General features: G+C 36.2%; 1 long non-coding RNA gene across 1 annotated transcript in view; it reads left to right on the top strand.

Moving 5' to 3' along the window:
- The window catches only part of LOC103221313 (uncharacterized), a 349,435-nt gene that overhangs the window by 304,891 nt on the left and 20,302 nt on the right, over positions 1-24,242 (top strand). Inside the window, exons 16-17 of the long non-coding RNA XR_012095553.1 lie at positions 15,891-16,031; positions 20,132-20,193. This is a non-coding gene — a long non-coding RNA (uncharacterized lncRNA). The remainder of the gene's footprint in view (positions 1-15,890; positions 16,032-20,131; positions 20,194-24,242) is intronic.

Below are 24,242 nucleotides of genomic sequence, written 5' to 3'. Positions count from 1 at the left end.
AGTCTGGAATAATTTTATGCCATATCTATAAACAATGTTTGATGTAATGAAACCAATTCAGGGAAGTTTAATATTTATTTTAAATTGGATTTCATAACACTCTTGAGAATTGCTTTTTAAAATCAGGTTGGAAGTCAAAGACGGTTCCTTTTGTTTACATATTTTTTAAATGATGTACAATCATTAATATGTTAATATATAGCATGCTGTTCCCTGCTTCAGCTATTTCCCAGAAGTACATACAGGTGTTTAGTGGTAGGGCTACTCCTCTTCACAGTTAATTGAATTGTAGTAGCTTTGTGCAATTCCAAACGCTCCTTTGTTCTCTTGGGATTGATTTGCTGTGGCATTGCTAGGTGGATATAAAAATAGCCTCTTGTCTTTCCGATTTTAAATGTCTGTGGGCTTTCCCTTCCACCGTTTAGTAATTAATGTCTCAAGGTAGTGTTAACTGTAATTTCAAACCACAGGAATATATTGGTTAATGCCGTAAGGGCTGCATCCTTTTCCAGGTATCCTACCCAGAATTTGGGATTTATGTGATTCTACTTTGAATTCCCGGATCTATATCTCAGTCCTGAATCTCCTGAATTAGATGTTCCTAGGCCTCTGTATTTGGCTGGTAATTTGATTTTTATGATTACACCAGTTTAACTTTAGGACTGCCAACTGCTTTCCCAAGGGTCTCAGCTTGTCTGATTTTCTACTGTATTAACAAGTATGATGGCAATGACAAACGGCTGAATTCCCAAATGAACTAGCATGAGCAAAATTAAAGAGAAGTAGTGTTTCCATAGCTGGAGCTTTCATCCACACCCCTGAACCCCACTTCTGCCTTCCCAGGTTTTCATTTTTCTCTGTAGTTCTTTGGTTACATCTTGCAGATAGGGTTTCTTTACTTTGGGGTAAAGTTGAGTATTGTCAGCATCGCATTCAAGTTTGCCTATTCAGGATCTTAGGAGGAAGCAGAAGAAAGCTGCTCTCCAACAGCACCTAAAAATTGATTCCAGTAGAGGACTGTGGCTTCTGGGTCATGCAATCACAGATGGGCTATTTACTGAATCTGAAAAGTCTGACTTATGTAAACATTCCTGTTGTAACAAGATAAGACTGCTGATATCAGAAGATGGATATGGGAGAACTTTACAAGGAAATAAAAACCAGTATGCTTATCTGTCCCTAGAATATTTTTTTCTTTCTAAATTGTATTATTGAATAACATATTCCCCTAGGTTTCATGATTTTTCTACCTCTGCTTAAGTGACTGGTCATAATGTACCCATCTTTTTCTGGGGGCTAAATCAATAATCAGAGAACTGCATCTAGGATGTCACTGAAAAATTAGTAGAATGAAAATTTTAACACCTGAGTCCCAGTACCAATTTGTTAGAAACTCAATATAAGACCTTGGACAAGTCACCTGAGCTGTTTATGAGTCAGTTTTTTCACCTTTAAAATAGTGGTAATAAAGTTACTATCCTTAGGGTCAATTTGAGGGCTAACTTAGATAATACATATTAATCCTTTAGAATAGTTATTGACATATAGTATAATTATATAAGTATTAGTTATAATAATAATATTATAATGATTAATATCTATAGGACTATGTTTTCATATCTGTAAAATTAGGGATATACTTTAGATGAGAGTCTTACAAAAGCCTATATGACTCCATTAGTTTTCACATGGCTATAAAGATCTTCCCTGAGACTGGGTAACTTATAAAGAGAAGAGGTTTAATTGACTCACAGTTATGCATGGCTGGGGATGCCTCAGGAAAGTTACAATTATGGCAGAAGAGGAAGAAGGCATGTCTTACACGGTAGCAGGCGAGAGAGTGTGTGAAGGAGGAACTGTCAAACAATTATAAAGCCATCATATCTCATGAGAACTCACTCACTATCATGAAAACAGTATGCGGGAACTGCCACCATGATCCAATCATTTCTCACCAGGGCCTTTCCTTAACATATGGGGATTATGGAGATTACAATTCAAGATGAGATTTTGGTGATGACATAGAGTCAAACCATATCATTCCACCAGGCCCCTTCCAAATCTCACATTCTTTTTACATTTCAAAACCAATCATACTTTCCCAACAGTCCCTCAAAGTCATAACTCATTCTAGCACTAACCCAAAAGTCCAAGTCCAAAATTTCATCTGATATAAGGCAGGTCCATTCCACCTAGGAGCCCATAAAATCTAAAGCAAGCAAATTACTTCTTAGATACAATGGGAATACAGGCATTGGGAAAATGCTCCCATTCCAAATGGGAGAAACTGGCCAAAACAAAGGGACTACAGGTCCCAGGAGGTCTAAAATCTAGCAGAATAGTCATTAAATTTTAAAGCTCTGAAATAATCTCCTTTGACTCTATATCTCACATTCAGGGCACACTGATACAAGAGTTGGGCTTCCACGGCATGGGCAGCTCCATCCTTGTGACTTTGCAGGCCACACACCCCTTTCCCCACTGGCTGCTTTCATGTTCAGTGTTTAGTGTCCGTGGCTTTTCCAGGTGCACAATCCAAGCTGTTGGTGGATCTACCATTCTGGGGTCGGTGGGTGGTAGTCCTCTTTTCACAGCTCCACTAGGCAGTGCTCCAGTGGGGACTCTGCGTGGGGGCTCAAACCCCACATTTCTCTTCCACACTGCCATAGCAGAGGCTCTCCATGAGGGCTCTCCCATTTCTGTAGATTTCTACCTGGATATCCAGACATTGCCATAAATTCTCTGAAATCTAGGCAGAGGTTTCCAAAGCACAATTCTTAACTTCTGTGCACCTCTAGGCTCAATACCACATGGAAGCCTCCAAGGTTTGGGGCTTGAACCTTCTGAAACAATGGCCCAAGCTGTACCTTGGACCATTTTAGCCATGGCTGGAGGTGGAGTGGCTGGGATGCAGGGTACCAAATCCTGAGGCTGCACACAGCAGCAGGGCCGTGGGCCCAACCCATGAAACCATTTTTAACCCCTAGGCCTCTGGGCCTGTGATGGGAGGGGCTGCCATCAAGATCTCTGACATGCCCTAGAGACATTTTCCCTATTTTCCTGGTGATTAACATTTGGTTCCTCATTACTTATGTACATTTCAGAAGCTGGCTTCAATTTCTTTTCTGAAAATGGGTTTTTCTTTTCTATCACATCATTAGGCTGAAAATTTTCTGAACTTTTACTCTCTGCTTCCCTTTCAAACATAAGTTCCAATTTCTGATCATCTCTTTCAAGTTAAAATTTCATAGATCTCTAGGGAAGGGTCTGTCTCTTTGCTAAAGAATACCAAGAGTGACATTTGCTACAGTTCCCAAGAAGTTCCTTATCGCCATCTGAAACCACCTCAGCCTGGACTTCATTGTCCACATCATTAACAGCATTTTGGTGAAAACTATTCAACAAGTCTCTAGGAATTTTCAAACTTTCCCACATTTGTCTTCTTCTGTGCCTTTCAAACTGTTCCAACCTCTCTCTGACTGTTACCCAGTTCCAAAGTAACTTCTACATTTGCAGGTTACCTTTACAGCAGTGCCCCACTCCTGGTAACAATTTCCTGTGTTAATCTTTTCCCACACTGTTGTAAAGAACTTCCCTGAGACTGGGTAATTTATTTAAAAAGGAGATTTAATTGACTCACAGTTCCACATGGCTGGGGAAGCCTCAGGAAACTTATAATCATAGCAGAAGGGGAAGCAGGCACATTTTACATAGTGACAGGTGAGAGAGAGTGTGTGAAAGAGGAACAGTCAAACATTTATAAAACTATCAGATCCCATGAGAACTCACTCACTACCATGACAACAGCTTGGGGGACACCATCCTCATGATCCACTTACCTCCTACCATGTCTCCTAGATATATAAATAGTTTATGGAACAGAATCTGAGGAAAGGGCATGCTTAAGGTAAGTACAAATAAGGGCCTGTGGCTCATCTGCAGGTAAAAGTGGCTACTCAGTCTCACCAGTTGACTCTTGGTGTGAATGTAGTGCATTCTTATCAAACCTTTCTGATTTTTTTTGAGAAAAGCAGGTCAGAATTTTTATGTTAAATGTTCCAATTTCTAAATTTTTAATTATTTTTAACATTAAACACTGTGCAGATCAGCTGGGCATGGTGGTTCACATCTGTAATCCCAGCACTTTGGGATGCCGAGGCGGGTGGATCACCTGACGTCAGGAGACCAGCCTAACGAATACGGTGAAACCTTATGTCTATTAAAAATACAAAATTAGCCAAGCATGGTAGCAGCCCTTGTAATCCCAGCTACTCGGGAGGCTAGGGCAGGAGAATCGCTTGAACCCAGGAGGCAGAGTTTGCAGTGAGCCAAGATCAGACCATTGCACTCCAGCCTTGATAACAAGAGCAAAATCCCATCTAAAAAGCAAGACAAAAAACAAAAACAACCATCACTCTACAGGTCAAACATTGCATGTTAGAGTAAATCAATAGCAAAATCCTTCCTAATTTTACATAACCACAGGTAAGAATCTTATCATCTTTTTGATATGTTTTCCACTGAATTGTTTCATTCTGACCAGTGAACAATTTTTGTTTAAACACTTGCCTAGCATTTGAAAAGCTGAAAATCAATCTAAAGATCATCTAAAGCTTATACAGATTTTTCCTACTCTTATCTGACAGAATCCTGACCCTATTGTGCCATACCTGTTTAAAAGTTGACGTACTTTCACATTTTTTTTTCATGTTTTTCTAGTTTTGTTTTGCTCTGCTTTTTTTTTTTTTTTTTGAAGACACCTTTAATCAGAAGTCATCAGAAGGTTATTTTGAGTCATGAAAGATGTACCGATTAAACTCTAAGAAAAATCTTGCAAAAGTAGTTTCTTTCAATTAGTAAGGACAACGGAATTCAAAAACTTAATTTTTCTAATCACAGAGGTGAGACAAACATAAAAATCCTGGCAAATTCTACAAATAAAGTAAGATGAAAAAAATCTAAGGAGGAAGGAGGGAAGGTAGATAAAAATAAATTATTGCTTATTTTGAAGTCCTCAAATATGTTGATTTATCAATGAATTCATCCACTTAATTTCATATTTATGGTATAAATTTTCATGATCTCTATTCTTCACTCAAGAGGCCTACATTTATAATTGTATTAGTGTGCTCTCATGCTGCTGATAAATATATACCTAAGACTGGGTAATTTATAAAGAAAAATATATCTTTTTAATTATACTTTAAGTTCTAGGGTACATGTGCACAACGTGCAGGTTCATGTGCCATGTTAGTGTGCTGCACCCATTAACTCGTCATTTACATTAGGTATATCTCCTAATGCTATTCCTTCTCCCTCCCGCCACCTCATGACAGGCAACAGGATGTGATGTTCCCCTTCCTGTGTCCAAGTGTTCTCATTTTTCAATTCCCACCTATGAGTGGGAACATGCAGTGTTTGGTTTTTTGTCCTTGCAATAGTTTGCTGAAAATGATGGTTTCCAGCTGCATCCATGTCCCTACAAGGGACATGAACTCATATTTTTTGATGGCTGCATGGTATTCCATGGTTTATATGTGCCAAGTTTTCTTAATCCAGTCTATCATTGATGGACATTTGGGTTGGTTCCAAGTCTTTGCTATTGTGAAAAGTGCCGCAGTAAACACACGTGTGCATGTGTCTTTATAGCAGCATGATTTATAATTCTTTGGGTATATACCTAGTAATGGGATGGCTGGGTCAAATGGTATTTCTAGTTCTAGATCCTTGAGGAATCACCACAGTGTCTTCCACAATGGTTGAACTAGTTTACAGTCCCACCAACAGTATAAAAGCATTCCTATTTCTCCACATCCTCTCCAGCACCTGTTGTTTCCTGATTTTTTAATGATTGCCATTCTAACTGGTGTGAGATGGTGTCTTGTTGGGGTTTTGATTTGCATTTCTCTGATGGCCAGTGATGATGAGCATTTTTTCTTGTGTCTGTTGGCTGCATAAATATCTTCTTTTGAGAAGTGTCTGTTCATATCCTTTGCCCACTTTTTGATGGGGTTGTTTTTTTCTTGTAAATTTGTTTGAGTTCTTTGTAGATTCTGGATATTAGCTTTTTGTCACATGAGTAGATTGAAAAAATTTCTCTCATTCTGTAGGTTGCCTTTTCACTCTGATGGTAGTTTCTTTTGCTGTGCAGAAGCTCTTTAGTTTAATTAGATCCCACTTGTCAATTTTGGCTTTTGTTGCCATTGCTTTTGGTAATTTAGACATGAAATCCTTACCCACACCTATGTCCTGAATGGTATTGCCTAGGTTTTCTTCTAGGGTTTTTATGGTTTTAGGTCTAATATTTAAGTCTTTAATCCATCTTGAATTAATTTTTGTATAAGATGTCAGGAAGGGATCCAGTTTCAGCTTTCTACATATGGCTAACCAGTTTTCCCAGCACCATTTATTAAATAGGGATTCCCTTCCCCATTTCTTGTTTTTGTCATGTTTGTCAAAGATCAGATGGTTGTAGATGTGTGGTATTATTTCTGAGGGCTCTGTTCTGTTCCATTGGTCTATATCTCTGTTTTGGTACCAGTACCATGCTGTTTTGGTTACTGTAGCCTTGTAGTATAGTTTGAAGCCAAGTAGCATGATGCCTCAAGCTTTGTTCTTTTGACTTAGGATTGACATGATTGTATATTTAGAAAACCTCATCGTCTCAGCCCAAAATCTCCTTAAGCTGATAAGCAACTTCAGCAAAGTCTTGGGATACAAAATCAATGTGCAAAAATCACAAGCATTCTTATACACCAATAACAGACAGAGAGCGAAATCATGAGTGAACTCATACTCACAATTGCTTCAAAGAGAATAAAATACCTAAGAATCCAACTTACAAGGGATGTGAAGGACCTCTTCAAGGAGAACTACAAACCACTGCTTAATGAAATAAAAGAGGACATAAACAAATGGAAGAACCTTTCATGCTCATGGATAGGAAGAAGCAGAATCGTGAAAATGGCCATACTGCCCAAGGTAATTTATAGATTCAATGCCATCCCCATCAAGCTACCAATGACTTTCTTCACCGACTTGGAAAAAAACTACTTTAACGTTCATATGGAACTAAAAAAGAGTCTACATTGCCAAGTCAAGAAAAATAAATTTAGTGGACTCTCAGTTCCACATGTCTGGAGAGGCCTCATGGTCATGGCGGAAAATTAAAAAAAACATGTCTTACATAGCAGCAGGCAAGAAGGGAATGAGGGTGAAGTGAAAGGGGTTTCCCCTTATTTAACCATCTTATCTCATGAGACTTATTCACTATCATGAGAACAGTATGGAGGAAACCACCCCCATGTTTCTATTGTCTCCCACTGGGTCCCTCCCGCAACACATGAGAATTATGGGAGCTATGATTCGAGATGAGATTTGTGTGGGGACACAGCCAAAACATATCAGTAATTCAAGAAATTCCCACTAGGTACTGCAAGTACTGTAAGTTCTTTTTGTCAGTCAAATACATCACCACATCAATTTTGATTATTGAGAATATAATTATTTAACTATAATGAGATACTGCTTCACCTAGGTCAGATGACTAACATTAAAAGTGTTGACATCAAATTTTGTATGTAGAATGTCTTTAAGTGTCATAAATTGTTGGTAGAAATTTAAAGGAATTAAGTATTTTGCTGCTTCGTATTTCCTGTTAAACATACGTGTAAGTTATGACCTAGCAATTTCAGTCCTATTTATGTACCCAAGATAAATGTAAACATATGTGTACAAGAAGACAAGTACCAAAAGGTTCACAGAGGCTGTTCTTCATTATAGCCCCAAACTGGCAACAACCTAAATGTCTGTCAACCGATAAATACATTTTTTTAAATGCCACCTATCTTTACAATGGAACACTATTCACTAATAAAAAGGAATGATTTAATATATAGCATGACCTGCAAGAATCTCAGAAACCTTATGTTAAATGAAAGAAGCCATTAACCAAAAATTGCATATTGCATGGTGCCTTTACATGAAGTTCAAGAAGAAGGAAAACATATCTGTAATAATAGAAGGGAGAAAAGTGGTTATGTAGGAGTGTGGAGGTTGACTGGCAGAGGGTTAGCCCTCTGGAATGACAAAAATTTTCTTTTTCTTCATTGGGATAGTGGTTTCACAGGTATGTACATTGGATTGTGCACAGGATCTATTTATTTAACTGTAGGTAAAATAAATTTGTGAATTTACAAACATTTCTCTTATATTTGCATGATAATTAGCAAAAATTTTTCTGTCAAATTTTTAATAAAGTCACCATATTATTGTAATGGTTAATTTTGTGTATCAGCTTAACTGAACCATAGGGGTGGTCATTCAGTTGGCCAAACATTATTCTGTACGTGTCTGCAAGGGTATTCCTGGATGAGATTAATATTTGAATGAGTAGACTGAGTAAAGTGGATTGCCTTCCCTAATTTGGGTGGGCCTCATTCAACCAACTGAAGACCTAATAAAACAAAATGGTTGAGTGAGAGGAAACTCCTCCTGCCTGATTGCTTTAGCTGGGAAATTGATCTTTTCTGGCCTTTGAACTCAGACTCAGAGTTTGGTTTTGTTTAATCGAATTTTGATCAGCTATACACCATTAATAGCATGAAAGAGATTGTATTTCATATCTTCATTTCAGGAAATTAGTTACTTAGTCTCATCCCCTGTCACTCACCCTGTGTTCTGGAGGCATTAGCTCACTTTTCAAGCTAATTTCCTCTGTATAACTCTCTTTTACCTTGCTCTAAGTATTTTATTCTTAGAATTAAGCCTCATTTATTTAATTAACGCTCAGCTACACAATTCTCAACATCATTTTCTTAACAATTATCATCAATAACTTCATCATTATCAGAGAGATAGTTCAGATAAGTGGTTAATAGCATAGACTTTGCATCCAAAATTATTAGCTGTTTGACCTTAGTTAAGCCCTTTGTATCTCAGTTTAAATCACTGCAGAAATAGCACCTATCACATACTGTTGTCAGCATAAGATGACTTAACAGATTTCAAATAACTAAAAAAGGAATTTGTCTGAACATAACAAACAAAGTGACATAATCATTATAAAAAACAAAACTCTGTATATTGATACATTGTCTTTAGTACCATCACTAAGCACGTGCATCTGTTATAGGCTTTCACGATTCTACGGGAAAAAAACAAAAAGAAAGAAGTAGCAAACATTGTTGATTTATAAAACTTAACATTCACACATAAACCACAAGATTAATTAAAAATTAATATTGTAAAAAGTATATTGCATATGAAGTAAAATATAAAGTGTTGAAAAACATCAATTTAGTATTACCTAAAATTTACACATTCTCTTAGAACCTAATAATTTAGATCAAAAAGAGATGTATCTAAAAATGTCAAATTTTTTGTTGTTATAAATCTAATGTGCCTGACAATTAGTATTCTTTCAGCTATCTTTTTTTTAAAAAAATACAAGAACTAAACAGTAGAGTGAAGATTAGTTAAATTAGGGAAGAGTAAAGTTTTTTTCAGATAATTAGAACCAGAAATATGATTAAAATGAAGGAAGATCTTGCCTGTAATGGCTGTTACCTTAATTTTAAACTTAAAAATACATGACTCAAAAATAATGTTGCTAATATCTTGGGCTGTATTTTCTTCCACTGTATTCACAAAACCATAATTTTGTTTTTACCTCTAACTTACTTTCCTCAGGAGGCTATCAATAGAATCCACTCTCTGGGCAAATTACTGAACTTGAGGAAAAAAAGACAAATAATTTTTTAAATAAAAAAATAGATTTCCTCTCTCATTAAAGTCCAATATCTTAAGCTGTGCAATACTCTGAGACTCTGTGCCCACCATACTCCCTTTTTTCTTTGCAATTTATTATCTCTCTCTTAAATGATTTCCATCAGCATGCAAATATTCTCTCTTTAAAAAATTAATTTCCTTTAACTTATATATCTTTGATCTGCTGCTGTATTTCTTAGTTCCCTTCAACAGAAAACTTTCTTAAATGTCATCTACTTTTGCTGTGCAGACACTCTTTAGTTTAATTAGATCCCATTTTTCTATTTTGGCTTTTGTTGCCATTGCTTTTGGCGTTTTTGTCATGAAGGCTTTGCCCATGCCTATGTGCTGAATGGTACACAAGAAGAGAAAACCAAACACTGCATGTTTTCACTCATAAGTGGGAGTTCAACAATGAGAACACATGGACACAGAGAGGGGAACATCACACACTGGGGCCTGTCAGGGGTCGAGATCTAGGGGAGGGGTAGCATTAGGAGAAATACCGAATATAAATGACAAATTGATGGGTGCAGAAAACCAATATGGTACATGTGACATATTGGCACTTATGTAACAAACCTGCCCATTGTGCACATATACCCCAGAACTTAAATTATAATATAAAAATAAGTCATCTATAGTCATTATTCTTATAATCGCAGATTCTTGCCCTTCCTTTTTACTCTTCCCCATGCTGTTTTCATTATTTTTCATTGGTCAGGCTAGGGTTGTAAGCGATCTCTAACAGCTGGGAAATTCAGCACTCATTCTAATAGGCTCACCTTACTAGCTATCTTAATGGAATCCAATACTGTTGACCTTACCTGATCTACTTTGTTAGTTGTAGCAGATTATACTTTCCAAAGATGACTGCACCAACATATTCCAACAAAGTAATATTGAGTGATGGGGATCTATGTTTCCTCCATTGATTGATGGATCTTTGTTTCCTCTCCTCAGCTTCTTTGGACCTTTTAAATTGCATTATCCCATAAAATGTGGTGGACTCAATGTTGTAGGGCCTATAAGACTAAGTAATGAAGGCTGATATGTACCCACCTGACTCTGTCTCGGGATCATACAACTTGGGAGCCTAAACAGATATGTAAGAAGTAAAGCTACCCTAAAGCCACCATTCTGGAGTGATTACATGGAAATACTACTTAGTGATAGAGAGGAGGATTTAGAAACTCCAGCTGGCCCGACTTCGAAGTGTGAATCTTCACAACACAGGCACCAAGCACTTGAGGGGAAGTTTCCACATAATTTCAGCCTGTTGCCTTCAAGTTATCCCATCTTAGAGATGGGATACTTAAAGCAGAGTAAAGTAAAAGCCTGGCTCAAATGCTGATTCACAGAAAAATATTTATTTTTAAATGATCTAAGTTTTGGAGTGTTTGCACTACAGAGTCATAGTAGTTAAAACACTTGTCTTGGCTTCTACAATAGTAGGCATTTTGGATAGCCCCTACTTCCACTGGTTTCCCCTTCTTGTTCTTTTCCACTGACTCCTATTTCTGTGCCCAGTCTTCTAATATTAACATGTTTCAGGATCCTGGGCTACCCATTAGGTTCTACATTAATTATCTAAATTGTTTTATTTCATCATTACCCATGGCATTTACATGGGTAACAAAAGTTATCCCCTTCTACTCCACCACCCTGTACTTCTATCCCTGACATCTCCTCTTGAATCCTTGAATTCTAGGAATGTAAACATAATGGCCTACTTAACATCTCCACTTGAATATTAAATAAAGAATTCAAACTTAACACATACAATGCTGAGCTCTTGATCTCATCTCCTTGTAAAACAGACTTAAAACTTGTTTCTTCCCTAGCCTTCTTCATTTCAGTGAATAGAATTACAATTCACACAGTTTCTCAAGTGCAAAATTTAGAAGTAATTTTTGATTACTCTCTTTCTCTCAATTGCTGCATCTAATTTATTTCCACTGATTGAACCTCTACAACATTATCTCCAATCTTGTCTCCGTTTCTATTTCTTCTCTCCATTCAAGTTACCGTTATCTCTTTCCTAAACTTTGGCAATAGCCTTTTTAGTGATATCCTCAATTTCCATCTTGATACACATTAATCTATCTTCCACATAGAAACCAGAGGAATCTTTTACAACAAAAATCAGATCACATTACTAATCTAGCTCAACGCCATCCGATGTCTTTTCATTTGAGCAAATTTTATTTTCCAAAGAAGACTTAAAGTCTCCCATCCTACATTTACTTCTGTGAATGTAACTTGATATCCCTACCACTGGAAGGTGGGAGTCTATGTCCCCTCCCTGTAAATATGGATGGCCCTATGATTCCAGTGCAAGTGACACTACAGGTAATGAAATTAGTTAAAGTCATACCTGATCCCCTTAGGACACTGTCTAACCTAGTCTCCATGTCTGAATAAATTCATGTAACCTATAGAGAGGCCCATATGGAGAGATCTGGCCCCTCCAGTTTCAGCTAAGTTTTCAGGTGATAGCCAGTATTAATTTGCCAGCCAAGAAAGTCAGCCATCTTGACAGGTGGAACAAAGGTGAGCTTTCCTCACCATACTTGGTCAAGTTGCAGAATTATGAGCAAAGGAAATTTTTGTTTTTATTTTAAGTCACTAGGTTTTGGGATTTTTTTTTTTAAATCCAGTAACAGATAACTAATATAAATTTTGGTACTGGAAAGTGGGGTGTTGCTATACAGACCCTTAAACATGTAGCATTGGCTTTGAGATAGGCCATTGATGGAAGCCAGAAAAGCTTTGGAAAAGTGTTACCAGAAGCCTAAAGAATATTGAGAAAGCTGTTTCTGGCAGCTCAAGGAAAGTAGGAAAATGTGATTGGAAGATGTTTAGTAGCAATGGAAACTTTGACAACACTATTACCTCAAGTAACAGGCAAAATGGGAAATATAGCAATGAACATGACGATCAAACTAAGGAAATTTTCAAGCAGAAAATTGGAAGTGTCACCTGGATTCTTTTCACTGCCTATGATAAAATGTCAGAGAGAGAGGAATGAGCTAAAAATTAAGTCTTAAATATAAAATATTCAGAACTTTCTTAGCTGGAAAATAAATCAGTTTCTCTTTCTTACTCTTTCTAGATTGCAAATGAAGGACTGGCTTAAGGGAGAAAATCAATTATACTGTACAACTCACACTTAAGACCTCAGAGAGATCTAAGATGATTCTTTATATAATTTTTCAAACCACCCCTCTAAGGAGCATAACAATGTGTTTTAAGTGTCTCCCCCCATGATACAATAAGGCTTATAAGGATCTAAAGGATGGTGTCCCAAGGCAATCTCATGGCAAGGTCAAGAAAGAGAATGGCCTGTCTTGACAAGATTTGTGGTTTTGGCTTTTGTCTGATGGAATGAATTGTACACAAATACACAGAAATCCCACAAATATTAAAATAATTGTATCAACTTACAAGAAGAAGGGAAAGAAACAGCACAAAATGGAATATTGCTAAGCCCCAACATTTACAAGTAGGAAATAGGTGTAAAAAGGCCTAGGAAAATGGAAGGTGGACTCAGGGCAGAATGAGGAGATGTTGGGGTGCAGCAAAGAGCCATAGAGAACAATTTCCAGGGAGTAGGACTGAACTCTAATCAAAGAATTGGCAGCATGTGCCTGGCATTTCAGGATTGATATGGACCAGTGACTACTGTATTCCTTCCCATTCCCCACCCTTTTGTGCAGGAGTGTCTACAGCAGTTTTCCAATGCCTGTCCCACCACTTTATTTTGGGTATTTGGAGAATGAGAAAAAATATTTTTTTAGGTGAGATGTGTGACATGAATCACATTGTAAAAAAGAGTGCTCAATGAGCTGTAATTGAGGAATTGCACTCAAGGGAAATTATTTTTTACCTAAATTAGATTAATATGATAAGATTTTGAACTTTGAGCTTATGTAATTATGAAGTGAGACCTTTAGTCTTGGGGGAATGACTGTATTTTACATGTGAGAGGTATATAAATCACTGTGGCTTGAAGATAGACTGTGGCAGATTGCAGTTTTCAAATATTTCCTGTCACACTTGTTTTTTATTCTTTAGTTTTCTCTTTCTTTCTACTCTCTTTCCTCTCTATCTCTTTTTCTTTCCTTCCTTCCTTCCTTCCTTCCTTCCTTCCTTCCTTCCTTCCTTCCTTCCTTCCTTCCTTCCTTCTTTCCTTCCTTCCTTCCTTCCTTCTTTCCTGTCTTTCTTTCTGACGGGGTCTCACTCTGTTTCCTGGGCTGGAGTGCAGTGGCACATTCATAGCTCACTGTAGCTCAAACTTCTGAGTGCAAACAATCCTCCTACCTCAGCCTCCCAAGTAGCTTGGACCACAGGCATGCATCCACTCCTGGCTGATTTTTTAGTTTTTATTTTCATAGAGACGGGGTCTCACTTTGTTGCTCAGACTGATCTTGAATTCCCGGCTTCAAGAAATCCTGATGCCTCAGCCTCTAAAAGTACTGGGATTGCAGGTGTGAGCCACCATGTCCAGCTACTTTCTTTTTCTTACAATATGACTTTGAAGGTCTTCCCATCAAGAGGTATTCCTTTCCCTTGAATATGGGCAAGGTTGTGATTATTAATGCTATATGACTTTTGAGAGTAGGCCATGAAGCATTGTACATTTTCCTTGTTCATTTAGGATGCTTGCTCTTAATACCTAGCAACTATGCTTGTACAAGTCCAAGAGACCTGTTGTGGGGAGGCTCACATGAAGAAGAATGTAGGTGCCTGGACTACAGCTTGATTGAGCTGTCATCTTATAACCCATAAGAACTTGATAGCCTTGTGAGTAAACCATCTTGAATCTTTCAGGGCCCAGTTGAAACACTTCAACTGATGTTGCATGGATAATTGCAAATTTGTGAGCAAAATAAATTAATATAGTTTTTTGTTTTAATTAAACAATATTTTTTGAGACAAGATCTCACTTTGTCACCCAGGTGGGAGGGCAGTGGCACACTCACAGAACACTGTAGCCTCAAATTCCTAAGCACAGGAGTTCCTACCACCGCAGCCTCCCCACTAGCTGAGACCACAGCATGTACCACTGTGTCTAGCTATTTTTTTAATTTTTTTGTAGAAACGGAGTCTTGCTACATTGCCCAGGCTAGCCTCAAGTGATCCTCTTGCCTCAGTCTCCCAAATTGTTGGGATTACAAGTGTGAGGCACTGAACTCAGCCCAATATGGTTTTTTAAGCTACTAAGTTTTGGACTGGTTTGCTTCCCAGCAATATATGATTGATAAAACACTGAATATAGAATAAAATTAACCTCTTATGTTGTCCTATTAGGCTCTGTGAGGTTTAGTTTCTACCAACACCCTAGAGTCATGTCATACCATTCTTCACTCTGCTTACTTTGTTTAACTGACTTTTCTCCTATTTTGTAAAACTGGCTAGTTCTTATCTTCAGGCATTGTCATTGTCACTCCCTGCTGAGAATATTGTTTGTCCAAATCTCATAATTCAGACTCAAAAATAGTGTCTGGCCACTCAACCTAAAGTAACCCACCACAAACTCTAGCCCATCTCCCTATTTATTTTCATCATAACTTTTATACCTATCTAATTTAAATTTTATCTATTTGTCTATCTAATCTAAATTTAATGTTTTTCACTCCTAGTACACACGCTCTGTTAAGACAAAAGTATTGTTCATCTTGTTTTCTTCCCTAACCCCGTTACCTAGAACAGTGCCTGTCATTTAGAAGGCACTCCACAAATATTTGCTGACTTAATGAACCCGTGGAAATAAATATTAATTCAGTTTTACATTACAGAGCAAAATAGAAATCCAAGATTTAATCCAGTTCATACTATAAAATAATATCTTCTTTGTAAAAATTAAATCCATTAAATTGACATAGAAAAATCTTTACCATCTCGTGACTTTATAAAAATATAGTTGGTTTCTATACCACTTGTATTATTTCTACAAATTCTGGTATGTAGTTTGTGTCAATAAACCATACAAAATAAAATTTTCAAATAAAACATATATTTATTATTTGATCTTGTTCTATTTATATAAATCTTTTATTTTATGCAAAAAAAAAAAAAAAACCCAAAATATGATTCTGCAACTTTCCGTCTTTTTTTAGAGGCAGAGTCCTATTTCACCCAGGCTGGAGTGCAGTGGCACAATCATGGCTCACTTCAGACTCAACTTCCTAGGCCCAAAAGATTCCCTCACCTCAACCTCCTGAGTAGCTGGGATTACAAGTATGTACCACCATGCCTGGGTAAGTTTTGTAATTTTTGTAGAGACAAAAATTGTCCAGGCTGGTCTGGATCTCCTGTACTCAACTAATCCTTCCACCTCAGCTTCCACCTCAGCCTCCCAAAGTATTGAAATTACAGGTGTAAGCCACTGTGCTTGGCCAATTTTCACTCTTTATGTCAGGCTTTGAGTTTAGTGTCAAACTTTAAAAAAAAAAAAATTCCAAAAATGAAAAAAAAAGTACTGGTAGCAGTCAATAAAATAAAAGACTCCAATTTCTATGAGTTTTGAATGTGGATTCCTGGCATTATAGAGATACAGCTTTTTCATCTAATTAACGTATAAAATAGACAAATAGTTTCATTTTACTTTCTTGGAATTTACTCCTTTGCACCCTGAAGCCTAGGTAACAAAGCCAGTGCACAAAGATCCATTAAAGTAACACTTTTCAACAAGAAGTAGTCCCAAAGTAAGTGAGAGGAATTTCTTTAGTGATTTTCTCCCTGAAGAGGAGCAGTAGTCTGAAATCTCACTAGCATCTAATTCTGAACGAATCAAGAAATCTGTTTATGTCATAATCTAGTATTTGCAGCCTGCTTTGATTTTCCTCGGGATTTCCTCGGATATATTTTACTGAGAGAAGTGTGCAAAGTACTTCTGACTTGAGAAACATGAAAAGGAAGCCTCAGGCCATGAGACCAGCTTCTACTCTGTGTCATCCATTTGCCTGTTCTGAACAACCTCTACTATTGGCTCTTACACAAAGATCTCCCAAGAGTAGTTGTTGGTAGGCTATAATTGCCTATTATTTTTAACTCATTCCCTTACTCCTTTGGTAAGAGTTGAGAGCTCAAGACTTTAATGGATTTTGCACTTAAGGTCTTATTCTATTAACCTAATCATAATGCAATTTCACTTAAGCACAAACACAGCCATAGCAATCATGACTTAAATTCCTAACTCAGTGTAAGTAAGCCAGTTTATGCTTTTACTAACCAATTTCCAATGCATATAAATAATAACACATATTTAGCATATTACAGTGCTTAGCTCTGTTTGATGAGCAAAAGATTATGTATTTATCTTGACATTTCACAAGATTTTTCATTTATTTCTATACTGTTCCCTTAGGTTACTAGGTGCAATCACTTTCCCTACCACCTGATTTCCACTATCTGCTGCTTATCTTTTTCTTTAGACCCTTGCTTCACCTTCTTCCTCTATTTGTGACAGCTCTTCAGGTGATTGGGCTTCCTCCACTTTCCTTACTTTCTTATCGTCTCATAGCATCTTCAATCATTTTCCACATATATTATTTGCCTTATGCCATACTATATTTGTAAAACACATAAAATATTGCTAGTATTTTTATTTTATAGATGATGAAACTGAAGTATGAAAGATAAATGACTCACCAGAGGCTATGATTTGTGGGCCTTTTAGTGGGTTTAATAGGAAGAAAGCAAAGGTGAAATGCCAGAATAGTGAAGGTGGAGAAAGTTGAGATGAGTGATAGAGACCTAAGAAAGAGGAAATTAAATGGTCCAGGGCATTAAAGACCTTAAAATTGATGACTCTTCTGTCCTGATGACTTCAAAGTGCATTTCAATTTGAAATCTCTGTCACCTCATTGCGTGGAGACGAGGGAAAGAAAACATACAGAGCATTTGTCTCTTCGTGAAGTTTCCCCAATTCACAAAATCCCTGAGACACTAAGAGGAGAAAATACTGTGAACATGTGTAGTTTGCTGTAGGTTATTGCCATTTCTTTTCATGACTTCAAATACATTTTATAAATTCAATTCCACATATTATTTAACCTCATCTACCTGACATGATATTGTTCTGCTGACACAATCTGTTTATTACATATTAATCACATATTTTACTGGTTCCAAGTTATGTTTTTATTATACTTGCTTATTTGCAGGCAGGGTCTGGGGAAAGGGGCAATGACTTTCAATAGAATCATGATCTCTAGTATGATCATCTGCACGATGATATCATCAAAAGTAGACTTAAGAATCCTATTGGCTCCACTTGCTCTAAATTTATCAGTTTCCTCTGGTTCTATCAGCCTTAAGGTTGGGTTCCTGTTCAATTTTCTCTTTCTTTCTTTCTTTCTTTCCCTCCCTCCCTCCCTCCCTCCCTCCCTCCCTCCCTCTCTCTCTTTCTTTCTTTCTTTCTTTCTTTCTTTCTTTCTTTCTTTCTTTCTTTCTTTCTTTCTTTCTTTCTTTCTTTCTTTCTTTCTTTCTTTCTTTCTTTCTTTCTTTCTTTCTTTCTCTTTCCTTCCTTCCTTCCTTCCTTCCTTCCTTCCTTCCTTCCTTCCTTCCTTCCTTCCTTCCTTCCTTCTCTCTCTCTCTCTCTCTCTCTCTCTCTCTCTCTTTCTTTCTTTTTCTTTCTTGTTCCTTGTAGGGCCAATGTGTACAGTTGCAGAGTTTCTTAATAACGCAAATACAGGGGGTGTCCCTAGCATTCTGAAATACACAAGCTTCAAAAATATATCTAATAACCCTGTGTCAGCTCCATATAACAGTTTTAATTAGGGCCCTTAGCAGAGCATACACTAATTACTGCAAAGATAAAACAAAACTAAAATGAGTAATAAACAGAAAATTTATTTGATGAGTATCTACAGTGGGGCCGGTTCAAGGTGTGTTATAAATGTCGTGAACTCCAAAGTGGATAGTAAAGAGCCAGCCCCACTCTCAATGAGCTTACATTTTAGTATGGGTAGGGGCAGATAATAATCAAATCAAATCAAATAAGATATTGAAAAGTAATAAATGCTGTGAAGGAAAATAAAATAGTATAATATAGAATAGAGAGAAACGGACACAGTTTTAGGGAAAAAATGTTATGGGTATATAAGCAGAAAAGCAGATACTCTGATAAGAGGATATGTAAACTGAAACCTAAATGAAGTGAATTAAGTGAGCCTGCCATGTAAGGAATAGGATTTTGGGACAGGGGAATAGCAAGTGGAAATATCCTGAGACAACAGTGTGCTGAGAGTGCTTAAGAAATAGCACTTCTTAAGTTAAATAGCTTAAGAAATGATGACACAGAGGAAACTAGAGATAAGACTGAGTTACATTCTTATAAGCCATAATAAGAATTTCATTCAACATGTGATAGGAAAGCACTGAAAGATTTTAAGCAAGAGTAACACTATCTGATTTGCCATTTAGAAGTCACTGAGGAGTCAAGAAATTCTATAATTCCTGGTATGTTCAGAATAGACTGAGAGATACAATAGAGGAAGCAATGAGGCAAGTTAGGAGGCTACAGAAGTTGTCCAGGTTAGAAATGATGGTGTGACTTCAATAGTAGTGGAGGTAGACAGAAGGGTGAAATAAGAACATATGCTTAAGGTAGTTCTTGTTACCTTTACTCTGACTGCTATTCACTGAGGGATTAGTTATGAGGTAGGAGAGAAAGATAGATGAAATGTGATTGCAAGGTTCTAACCCTGAGCAACTAGATGAATGGTGATGCCATTTTCTATAATGGGTAACAATGGAAGACAAGAAAGTTTGAGGGCAGAGGATAATAGGAATCAAGAGATTATGCCGGGAGATGTTGAGTTGAGTTTGAAGTGCTTACCATACATTTAATTAGAGATAACTGTGGTTTGTTACAGGAAAGAGGTACTTTTGCAATGTGCACGTGGTCACTTATCTGCTGACTCAACTTGCTGATGTGAGGAAGCAACTAACTCTCAGAACTTGAAGTAGTGTGAAAGAGAAGGCAAATATCTAGTAGTAGAGACTATTTTCACTGTTTGAATTATTATGGATAGACTGACAGTGGGGATATTATTAAAATATATGACAAGGAATTCCAGTCATAATTAAAGTACATATTTCTCCAGAACTGATAACAGATACTTTGCACGGAGTTCCCATTGGTCCTGAAACCTGAAAGGTGCTGGCAGTTCCTTTAAGAGGCTATAGAATATGATCTGCTGTAGTTTTGCTGAGCTTGTTAAAAATAGCCATAGGCCAGACACATGCCATCCTTCAGAATTAAGTAGATCCCTCAGCACCTGCTTCCTGTACCCTGTCTTCTGTTATCATGTGCTTTCTCAGATACCGATGGGTTATTGGCTTTTGCTTCTAGGTATGATTGTGATCTCTTCCCAGGAAAAAGGTAATGATCCTGGAACAAGATATATATGCCGGGTATGTATTTATTATCTTAGGATTGAGCTTACATTACTAATAATAGCTCTCTTAACTTGAGTCCTCACCCTGTGCTAAGCTCTTGTAAATCTCATTCCAGATTTTATCTCATTTAATCCTGGCAACAGTGGCACAAGGCCAAACCTGGTATTATTCTCATTTTGTATTTAGAGAAATATAATTGTAAATAAATTAAGTAAATTGTGCAAGGCCGCGCAGTAAGTTGTAGAACAATAAAGACAAAACAGGTGCCATCTACCTCTAATGGCTGACCACTTACTATATTAAATTGCTCTCATGAGCATGGGAGAATCTTGGGGAAATGAATATACAGACTGCTGGAGGTATGTGACTGGTTACTTTGAAACTGAAGTCTACTGTGGTCCCAAGAATTTTTGAAATCTTGAAAGACAATAGAACTTCCAATAACTCTTGAGATGTTTCAGAGAAAATATCAGGTTTCTGTTTTAAAATAGGCACTATTCACAATAGCAAAGACTTGGAATCAACCCAAATGTCCATCAGTGACAGACTGGATTAAGAAAATGTGGCACATATACACCATGGAATACTATGCAGCCATAAAAAAGGATGAGTTTGTGCCCTTTGTAGGGGCATGGATGCAGCTGGAAACCATCATTCTCAGCAAACAATCGCAAGAACAGAAAACCAAACACCGCATGTTCTCACTCATAGGTGGGAACTGAACAATGAGATCACTTGGACTTGGGAAGGGGAACATCACACATCGGGGCCTATCACGGGGAGGGGTTAGCGGGGAGGGATTGCATTGGGAGTTATACCTGATGTAAATGACGAGTTGATGGGTGCTGACAAGTTGATGGGTGCAGCACGCCAACATGGCACAGGTATACATATGTAACAAACCTGCACGTTATGCACATGTACCCTAGAACTTAAAGTATAATTTAAAAAAATACATTTTTAAGACAAGCTCTTTTATTCTAGAAAAATCTCTTGAATGAGATATATAACTAAACAAATAAAAAGCAGACTCCAATATCAGAAAAGCGATTACAGACCCTTCATTATATGAAGTAAAAGTACTCTATCTGGTAATAGAAAATCTGGTCACTGTGGTACTTCTCTGCAACCAGACACCTGATTTTTGTTGTTTTTATTAGAATGAGACTTGGCTGTTCTGAAAAACTACAGCGTGTTCTGTGGAGAACTGTGAGTACTTCTGATGGAAAAATGAGAGGCTGAATGACAAAAGGCAAAGGAACTGTTTCCTAAGAGTCGTAAGACCCTAAAGAACTTGTACCTCTTTTGGTGATCTAGGGGATAAAGAAGTGGAATGGAAATGGAGAGGAATAGCTGGAACAAAAAAGCAAAGAGGTATAATCTATCATTAAGATAGAGCCTTTGTAAGCATGTGTGTACCAAAAAAAAAAAAAAAAAAAAAAAAAAAAAAGCCACAAAACATATAAAGCAAACCTATATTAGGAATAGAAGTATTTTATGAAATAATATATTTAAAATTTCCAGTAAACAGAGAATATGATTTTTTCCCAAATACCCATATTTACAATATTAGTTTAAAAAAATAAAATGCAAGCAAAATGTATATCCTATGTTAATGGAATTAATAGAATAAAATTAGAAGTTAAAATTACAAATAGCCAAAATTAATGTTTGAAAATAAAAATGCTTTATTATTTGCGCTAAAGGGGAAATCAAAGCTAAAATTAGATATTATTTAAAAATGAAACTATATATCAAATCATATAATATCAAAATCATACTCTAAAGAAATTTTGTAGCCATAGATGTATTTTTTTAGTCTGATAAATGAAATCTGCATTCACCTCAAGAAGCTAGCAAAACAACAAAATATTAAGAACTAAAATCAACATAATTTCTCATCACTTTGTTAAATAAAACTGCAACCAGAATATTTCCTTGTACCTCTATTAAATAATACCAAGAGCAAGCAAAAATAAAGCAATTACTTGTTCTAGAAAATACTTGCTCTTTGAAAATAAGACGAATAACCAGCTGAAATAGGTTTTTAAGCAAAACTAACAAAAATGTTCATCAATACTCATTTCAAGATCCTGGCTTCATGGTGCCCATCAGTCCAAAACTACTTCCTAGACCCTGTTGAATCTCAACCAATTTTCCCCCTGACAAGACTAGCTTTAAAATCACTCATGAAGGTATAAGATCCTAACAAACATCTCCTTTTCCCTCTGGCTTCTCCTTCTTGAGATACTACACTTGTAATGTATCAAGGTGATAGTTTTTCTTCCTGCACTTCCCTTTGTGGTATTATTTCAAATGACTGATAATTCTGGTCTAATCAGGAGAAAAAAACAACACAGCTCCATTGGAGACCTTCAACAGGATACCTGCCCAGTATGCCGCAAGACTTTCAAGGTCATGAAAACCAGAAAGGAGAGCTAAACAATCATAGATTAAGACGTTGTGGAAATTGAGCAATTATAAGCAATGATATAGCCTAGATTAAATCCTAAATCAGTGAGAGGATATTGATGGAAAAATTGGTGACATCCAAATAAGTCTTGAATTTAGTTACAGTAATATTCTAAACAAAAAAAAATTGAAATTGAAAGCAAAATAAAGTCTACTTCATAAAAAAAGAGAAATACATCAGATAATTCTGATTATAAACAAAGAGAAAAAATCAATTAGCACTTAAAAAGGGACATCCCCAAAGAATCAGAGTTTAGTTTAAAATGGCTTTCTCAGGAATTTTATTCTAAATATTCTAAAATGTAAAGGAATTTCACACTTTCCTTAAAAATACTTAAAAATATCAGAATTAATCAAGTACATTGCAAATGTCATAAAATCAGTAACTCTAGATTTAAATTAAAGGAATAAAAAAAAACCTCTATCATTGGCAAATGGTAGATTATTTGATTAATACATAGAAAATATAAGATACTCAAATAAACTGTTATTTGAAGTGGTTGAAATTCTAACACACTCCAATAGTTTTCTTGTGATTCTTAGTAAGACAATATTAATAAAAAAAAAAATCCTTCATGAGAAAATAACTACAAAATACGTATATTTATTCCAAACATAAAATACTTAAGTTTTTTTTTTTTTGTGAAAAATACAAATCTTTATTGAAGAACTAAATAAAACATACAAAAACAAAAGCATACCAAATATGTGTCAGATAAATGTATACATACGATACAAGTCTAATCATTGTGGCTTAAGCCAGTCATAACAAATACAGAAGAAAAAGAAAAATGAAAAAAGGAAATGTACTCAATTCATTAAATAGGTTTCAGTGATTACATATAAAATATTGAAATAAAATATATAATTAATAAAATGTTTTTATTTTCTTGACTTGAGAGACTCTTTTCTCATCAAGATATGTGGCCTGGAAACAAAACAATGACAAATAAAATTACATATAATTGTTTTAAAAGTCATTTATGGCTGACCACAGCCACAATAGTTGCAAAAAGAAAACCAACATAGTAAACTATGGCTTAATGGTCAATATATATTAACAACATTAACTCAACTAGAACAATATCTAAACAATATGATAGAGCAATGGACAAAGGAAATGAAGGTAATCCATAGAGGAATAAATAAATAAGAGCAAGAATCATGTAAAAATGTGACACTACATTGGTGATTACAAAATGTATCTGAAATCAATACAATTCAAAATTTCTCCAAAAAACTGTCTTTTTTTAAAAAGGCAATGATTAGTGAATGTGGCAGTGTGGTGAAATATACACAGTTGGTGGAAAGCAAATTGGAAGACAAACTACTTTCTGCTGTCAGTCAACATATGAATGTGCACACACTTTGACTCAAAAATTCTGCTTGCAAAATTCAAAGCTATAGATACTTCCCCACTTAGGTGTTCAGTACTTCATCATTTTTAGGAAAAAAAAAAACAACAGATGCCTTATATTTTATCAATAGGGAGATAATTTAATAAAGTAAAGGTTATTTTCAATTTGGAGTAACTGGCTGATGTAAAAATGAGACGTACTTTTTGTACAAGGATGCCCACACTACTGTGTTTG

This window comes from Chlorocebus sabaeus, chromosome 15 (genome assembly GCF_047675955.1).
Source record: "Chlorocebus sabaeus isolate Y175 chromosome 15, mChlSab1.0.hap1, whole genome shotgun sequence".
Lineage (NCBI taxonomy): Eukaryota > Metazoa > Chordata > Mammalia > Primates > Cercopithecidae > Chlorocebus > Chlorocebus sabaeus.
Note: the sequence above shows the minus strand (reverse complement) of the source record. Positions and strands in the feature narration are given on the sequence as shown.